The sequence below is a fragment of the Macaca nemestrina genome, chromosome 10 (genome assembly GCF_043159975.1).
Source record: "Macaca nemestrina isolate mMacNem1 chromosome 10, mMacNem.hap1, whole genome shotgun sequence".
In the NCBI taxonomy this organism is placed as follows: Eukaryota; Metazoa; Chordata; class Mammalia; order Primates; family Cercopithecidae; genus Macaca; species Macaca nemestrina.
In genome coordinates, this window is record NC_092134.1 from 28,671,510 (window position 1) to 28,679,661 (window position 8,152).

At 46.1% G+C, this 8,152-nt stretch overlaps 1 protein-coding gene and 1 pseudogene across 2 annotated transcripts in view; both read right to left on the bottom strand.

Annotated features, from left to right (window-relative positions):
• Nucleotides 1-8,152, bottom strand: part of LOC105497716 (carbohydrate sulfotransferase 11) — a 309,881-nt gene that overhangs the window by 206,349 nt on the left and 95,380 nt on the right. The window lies entirely within an intron of this gene.
• Nucleotides 6,022-8,152, bottom strand: part of LOC139356664 (ATP synthase F(0) complex subunit C1, mitochondrial pseudogene) — a 38,066-nt pseudogene continuing 35,935 nt past the window's right edge.

Genomic DNA, 8,152 nt, shown 5'->3' on the forward strand with positions numbered 1-8,152 from the left:
GTCACTCCAGATGACAGAAATTTAACTCACAAATCTAAAAAGTAAAATCCCTATTACAAAAATATATTTCTCCCTTCTGTGGGTCAACTCGTCCTTAGCCTACTCATCTTCACTCCCCACTCTGCCCACCATTCCCACAGATACTGTTTCCCATGGGTTCCGCCAGAGAACAGAGGCACTGCTCCTGATACGGTGCCCTTCCTCCAGAGAGCAAGCCACAAGGTGTGCACAACCTCGGCTGCTACCTGCCTCCCTGATGTGGCTGGAATCAGAGTATCTTATTTCACAAGCTTGGCACTGACAAAACATTTTGGAGGTGGACTTGATAAAGCCCCTGTTAACACTCACTGCCATTTGCCTAACACAGCACTGAGTGAGTAAAAGAACAAATGAACAACTGAGTGAGTGAATGAATGAAATAGTTGAGATCACACGCTCGGAAACTGGATTTTCCAGTAACTCAGTAACATACCTCTCCACTGACCCCGGTACAGCCTCAAGTCCCCCTTTTTCCTGATTCTGGATGGGGAAAGCAATATCATTGGTTGGCTGCCTTAGGGTCTTAGGTTTTGGTCCTGGCTCAAGCCCATAGGAACCATAAGAGAACCACATGTGGTCAGCATAAGAGGGCTCTCTGAGGGCAGCTAGTGCTGGCATTTTCACCTGTTTTTAAGTCATGGAAGCCTCTGTTGAAAGAAAATCATATACAGAAATCTCAGTATTGCACAGATTGAAGCAGAGGTGCTCTGGCAAAGAGGCAGTAGATGCTCACTCCTCCTCCATCCTCCCCAGCAGCCCCTGAGATTTCTCTGTGGGGCCTCAGATTCCTGGGTACCCAGTGTGAAAATGCCTGATCCAGGACATGCCTCTTGCTTTATGCAGCTGGGGAAATGGAAGCCCAGAGCAAGGAACATACCCTGACTCATCACCAGGAGCAGTAACACCAGCACCAGAGCCCATGCATCCTTGCTCCCAGTCTTACCCCCATCTCCAATCACTTTGCCAATCACCAGTCAGCCAGGCCCATCAAGATGAGCATTTCCTCACTAGGACATGGTGCTCCTGTCTCTTGGCCCTAGCACAAGCTGTTCCCTCTACCTGGATTGCCCCTCCTGTCAAACCCTTGGTACCCTCTTGTTATCTATGGTGGAAAGATTCTAAGACAACCCCCAGTGACCCCCAAATCCTGGTATTCACAGCCTGTGTAATGCCCCTTCCCCCTTGGGCATAAGCTAGCCTAACTTGCTTCTAAATAATGGAATACAGCAAAGGTGAGGACATATTGCTTTCATGATTACATTATGTAAGATTATAATTTCCCTTGTGCCATCACTGTCTTTATGGCTTTGATGAAGTAAACTGCCTTGTTGTGAGCTGACCAGAGACACCAACCAACATGGCAAGAATCAAAACCTGCCAGCAATCATGTGAGCTTAGAAGTGGATCCTTCCTCAGTCAAGCCTTCTGATGAGACCCCAGCCCTGGCTGATACCTTCACTGAGGCCAGAGAGAGACCCTAAGGCAGAGGGCCCATCTAAGCTGTGCTTATGTTCCTAACCCACAAAAACTGTGAGATAATAAATGTGTGTTCTTTTAAGCTGCTAGATTTGTGACAATTTGTTATGCAGCTGATATGGTTTGGCTCTGTGTCCCCACCCAAATCTGATGTTGAATTGTAATTCCCAATGTTAGGGGAGGAACCTAACATTGGAACGTGATTAGATCATGGGGGCAGATTTCCCCCCTTGCTGTTCTCATGATGGTGAGTTCTCACAAGATCTGATGGTTTAAGGGTGTGGCACTTCCCCCCTAGTTCTCACTCTCTCTCTCTCTCTCACTTCACCATGTGAAGATGTGCTTGCTTCCCCTTTGCCTTCTGCCATGATTGTAAGTTTCCTGAGGCCTCCCAGCCATACTTCCTGTACAGCTTGTGGAACTGTAGTTCAATTAAACCTCTTTTCTTCATAAATTACCCAGTCTCAGGTAGTTCTTTAAAGCAGTGTAAGATCGGACTAATAAAACAGCAATGGTAACTAAGACACTGCCCTAAGGCATTACTACTTGCCTTTGGGAATTCAGTTCAAAGTGCGCTTCCTATGTGAAGCCCTCCCTGCAAAGTTAGGCTCTCCCTCTGTAACTATCACCATGAGCATCCCCACCACCATTCCATCATCTTCATCATCCTCCTCATTGCAACTAACATTTCCTGATGGTCCACTCTATGCCAGGTACTTTGCTCAGGCTTTACGTTTATTAGCTCATTTAATCCTCACATCAGATGTACAAGAAAGGTACTGTTACTTCACCTCATTTTAAGGAGAAAACTGAGGCACAAGAGATTTTAGAGTCACATGGATTAGAACCCAGACAACCTGGGGTCTACTCCTTCTCACACTGCTTTTCAACACCACGGTTATAACTAGTTACTGAGTTTTCCATCTCTCATTCTAGTCAGTGGAACCCTTGGAGATAGGAATTGTGACCTTCTCAACACAATTTGAGTACCCACTATGTGCTAGGCATCCCACTAGGCTCAGCCAAGGGTGGGAGGAAGAAACAGCATTGGACAGAGACAGACAAGTGCAAGGGCTTTGTTCTCACAGAGCTCCTCTTCTCACAGAGACAGAGAGAAATACAAAACAAGATCATCTCAGAGGCTGTCTTCTAAGAGCTAAAACAGGCAGTGGGAGCTACTTTAGATTTGGGCCACGGGAGAAAACAAAGTTTCTCTAGGTGGCGACGTTTTTGCTGAGATGGGAATGAAAGGAAGACAGCCGAGTAAAGATCTAGAGGAAGGCTGGGCATGGTGGCTCACACCTGTAATCCCAGCACTGTGGTAGGCCAAGGTAGGAGGATCACTTGAGCCCAGGAGTTTGAGACCAGCCTGGGCAATATAGTGAGAACCCGTCTCTACAAAATAATGAAAAATTAGCCAGGGGTGGTGGTGTGTGCCTGTAGTCCCAGCTACTCAGGAGGCTGAAGTGGGAGGATGGCTTGAGCCCAGGAGGTCAAGGGTGTAGTGAGCTGTGATCATGCCACCACACTGCAGCCTGGGTGACAGAGTATGACCCTGTCTCAAAGAAAAACAAAAAATACCAAAAACAAAAAAGATCCAGAGGAAGAACATCTGGGCAAATGGGAAAGGAAGGTCCTGAGGCAGAAACAAGCTCAAGTGTTTCATCTTGTCACACCAAAGTGGAATATAATGTTAAGCCTTCTGAGTCGGGGTATGGTCCCTGGACCATCAGCATCGACATCACCCAGAAGCATGTTAGAAAGGCAGATGCTCAGCCCACCCCAGATCTACTAACAGGATCCGCATGTTAAGAAGACTGCTTGGTGATCCTGGGTGTACAAGAAAGTTCGAGAAACTCTAATTTACTCAAAAAAATGCTTGTTGAATGAATAAACAAATACTCTGCAGATCAAGTTTCCAGTCCCAACTGCACCCCTTCCAGCACCCAGACAGAAGAGAAGGTGTCAATTTCACACCCCATAAAGCAGGCTGAGTGACAGCTGTCACAGCAGGTAAAGAGACCACCGGCCCGCACCAGGATCAAATCACCCCACAGCTGCCCCACACCTACGTCGCCCAATCGCGGTCTCCTTCTGCCTCGCACCACTTCCGTACGGCCTCACATGAAGCTTTAGATTCAATTACTAGTCCCCAAATGGCTATCAAACCCACACAACTTGGCTAAAAATACTCTTCACACTTGTTAGGCCTCCCCACCCTTAAATCACTTCGAGGAATCTGACAGCTGTAATTAGCAAAATATGTAAATCCAGTCTTTTCACAGAGAGGATGCCCTTCTAAGTTACACTGGCACAGCGCAAGTCGGAAACAAGGAGGGTGATTATCTCATTTCTTCTTTCAAGACCTCAAAGGGATTGAAACTAAGTGATTCTAGCAACATGAGCTAGGGCTTTTGTCACTCGAAGCTGACCTTTCTAACCATCTATAGCCAACACATGCTTACAAAAGCAAGCAGTCACAGGACATACGTTGAAAACCAGCCAACTTCCCTGCACACTACCTGCTGGAATGATGCTGTCAGCATTTGGAGGCCCTCACCCTGGTGTGCGGATCTAAGAGGTGTCAGCTTGACCCCACACCTCCTTCTGGGTCTTAATGTGAAAATAGATTGAGGCAACATGCAGTTGCCTATTAATTTTTCCTGTCGAAAGTCTGCTGGGGAAATCGTAACATTTGTAAAATTGGAAACTGCTTTCCTTTCTTAATAGAGCCATCCCCAGTCTGGAAGGATATGCAAGTGAATCCCAACCCATACTTCAAGATGACAGAGTAGGTCGCCTTTGAAATAGGCCAAAGCCCAAAAAGTGCTAAGAAATAAGCTGTAGTGTGCCTCAAGTAGGGACCATCGGCACTCACCTTATTTTCCTCTTTAACCAGGCTATTAGAAAGAGGAGAGAAAAAAAAAAAACTACAGACATGAGGATTTAGTGAAGTCCTAGAGGAAAGTTAAACTTTGGCCAGCTGGCTAACACAAAAGAGGCAGACACTTTTCACTCAGTGAGAAGTTCAAAGCCTGCACCATCCAAGTATATATACTTACATAAAGTGGCCCAACGACATCTTCTTCCTCTTTTACCCCTGGAGCGCCAATGATAATAAGAAGGAGTTCACTGTCCCTTTTTGCTCTTCACTCTGATTTCAGGTGAGGAAGTGTCTCTTAGCCAAACAGTGCACTGACTTTTAAAATGCATTAGGATCCATATGGGCAAGAGAGAGGTTTCCATTCCATCCAAGACCCCTTAGAATCATGGTTGGTAAACAATGGCATGTGGGCCAAATCCTTCCCACTGCTTGTTTTTGTGAACAGTGTTATTGAGTGACAGCCACACTCATTTGTTTACTTATTGCCTATAGATGCTTTCACTCTACAACTGCACAGTTGAAAAGTTGTGACAGAGACTGTATAGTCTGCAACACCCAAAGTTTACTGCTTGGTTCTTGAAAAACAAAGTTTGCCAACCCCTGCCTTCGAGGAATGAGGCAGAGTTCAAAGCAGGACATTTTCCATTCTGCTCAGAAAAAGATCAAAATATTTGGCTGATGACTGAATATCCAGACGCTGGTCTCTAACTTAAAGTAGTTTTGCCTTTACAACACAGGAGGTCAGGCCACATGGGGAAATGCCAGCTGACCCAGGAAACACTATCAAACAACAAAGAACCAAGCTACTCCTGCACTGGGGGTCGTAAGCCTAAAAAGAACCGTCGCCTCCAACCAATGTTCTTCTGGACATCAACTCGGCACAGCCACAAGGGGTGACTCCAGTTTTACCAACAGCCCAAAGAGGTCAGGTAGGTATTGATTCTGACTCCCAGTGCAATTTACAGCCTGCTGAGAAATAATGAGTGGCCTCTTTTCACCTGGGTGCCACCAGGCTTCTTCTCTAGCTGAAGTGAGTCATCGTTTCAAAACAGGGTCCATGTCTTCCAAATCAGTCATCTTTTTTTTTGGAGATGGGGTCTCAGTTTGTTGCCCAGGCTGGAATGCAATAGCGAGAACACAGCTCACTGCAGCCTCCACCTCCCAGGCTCAAGAGAGCCTCCCACCTCGCTGGGACTACAGGGACGCACCACCACACCTGACTAATTTTTGTTATTTTTTGTAGTGACAGGGGTCTCTCTATGTTGCTCAGGGCAGTCTCAAACTCCTGGGTTCAAGCAATCCTCCTGCCTCGGCCTTCCAACCAGCTTCAATGGGAAGTTCAGGCCTGTCCATCACATGGTGCCTCCTACCAGAATTGTTAATCTCCGTATATTGATTTCTTCCCTTCCTCTGTTTTCCCACGCTGAGCCTCTTAAGAGGTGGAACCCATAAATCACTTGTAATCTCTTTTGTTTGTTTTTTAAAGAAACTGACAACAGGATATAAAATCTGCAAAAATTATGAAGAGGATGCTAAGACTACAGAAATATCCCTTAGAACAGTTCTTGCCCTCTTTCTCCCAACAACAGTCCCAATGAAGGCATTTTCTTTTATTCTATATATTTCGCCTGCCACAGAATTGCAGTAACTCCAGACTCTCCACTGTGAGCAACTAGCCCGGCAGGACGTGTAAAGGAGCATGCCGATGCGTAATGAAGGAACTTTGCAGTTGACATGCCCACCACCTCCCTCTCTCCACCTCACTCCTGCCAGAGCCGGCCCCACTCCAGCCCATGCAGGACTGCACAGCCTGACTCACACATGGGGAATCTGCATGCAGGAGGCTCCAGTTTTCACTTCTGGATGCTTTATTGCAATCATATTTTGAAAAGCTGCATAGATTTCCCGTCTCCCCACCTCATTTATCACTGTGGTTGGGATCTGTTTGGTTTAGAACACCAACCATTCTATATGAAGGACCAGATCAGTTTATGATGTTTGGAGTGGTATCCACAGAAACGAAAGAAGGTAGTGAGAAATTTTAGAATTTTGATGATGAGGAGGCTAGTTCACTTTGCTGAAAAGGCAACTTTGTGTCTGAAAAATAATCCATTCTACTTGAAAGGTCTTGTCTTTTCAGAGAGTCTTGGCTGCTTATCCCACAGTCCTCTTCCTGTTTGGCTGACAGTTGCCTGCCTGCGTTCAGGGAGGCAAGGGGCCCTGCCCTAAGGAATGATACCTGAATGGCCCAAGCAAGACACAACACTGCCACTTTCCTTTGCCAAACTTTCCTTGCCTGTCCTGCAACTAGGAAAGGCCATGCAACCCAGTTATGGTCAATGAGATGCAAAGGGAAGACTTAGGAGGGACCTGAAGAACCTGGAACAGAGTAAGCTCTCAATAAAGTTTAAACATTGTTAGCATCATTACCATGATTAATATTAATTTTAATAATAAATTTTCTTCTCTTTTCTCTCTCCCTTTCTTTTTCCCTGTCCTTCTAGTGGTAAGCTGCAGCTGGGCTGTACCAATTCACAAGAACTGATTGTGATCATCTCTTCCCAACATTGAGCTCACTGACATCACACTGGTTGCATGAAATCAGCCATGATAGGAATATTTACACCATGGAAATTGGCAAATGCTACAAATCAGAATTTTTCCCCAGAGATCTAATTGTTAAATGTTTACCAGCAATCACTTCTACCCGCCTCCTTGCCTCCTTCCCCTCTTTCTAACCACACATCTTCCTATCATAAACCACTAAGCACCTACTGTGTGCCGCACATTAGGTTAGGCTGGCCTTGAGAGCCCAAAGGTGAATAAGACATGTCTCTTCCCTCAATGAGTTTACAGTCTGGCAACAAGCCTGCATCAATTAAGATATGCTTGGTTGCAAGTAACAGAAAGCCCAAACATCAGTGGTTGATTTCAGAAAGTCTGAAGGTGGGAGGTCAGCTTTGGCCACCCCACAGTCATCAAGGATCCTAACAGCTTCACCACTCTCATCCACCATCGTTGGCATATCAACTTTTCCCCTTCACACTCTTCATCATGTGTACAAGAGAGCTGCCACACTTCTGGGGATCAAGACTGTATTCCAAAGCAAGAATCAGGGGCAAAAGACCTTTTTCTTTTTATCCACAGAGAAAATAATCTAATTCTCATAATAAATTCATGAGATAGATACTATAACTATTCGCACTTTATAGCTATGGAAATTGAAACCCAAAAAAGATTAAAGAATTTGCTCAGGGCCACACAGTTTGAGTAGCCAGAATATAAACCCAAGATCCTGACACCAGAGTGTGCTGGTGGTGTCAGACGCACTACTCAGAGATGCTGGCACTTGGAAGCAAAACCATGCAATGCACTACTCAGCTATGCCGTGTTGTGCTATTCTCTCATTTTTGCAGAGGTACTCACCATTTAGCCTAAGACTTCTTTTTTTTTTTTTTTTTTTTTTTTGAGACGGAGTCTCGCTCTGTTGCCCAGGCTGGAGTGCAGTGGCCGGATCTCAGCTCACTGCAAGCTCCGCCTCCCGGGTTCACGCCATTCTCCTGCCTCAGCCTCCCCAGTAGCTGGGACTACAGGCGCCCGCCACCTCGCCCGGCTAGTTTTTTGTATTTTTAGTAGAGACGGGGTTTCACCGTGTTAGCCAGGATAGTCTCGATCTCCTGACCTCGTGATCCACCCGTCTCGGCCTCCCAAAGTGCTGGGATTACAGGCTTGAGCCACCGCGCCCGGCCTAGC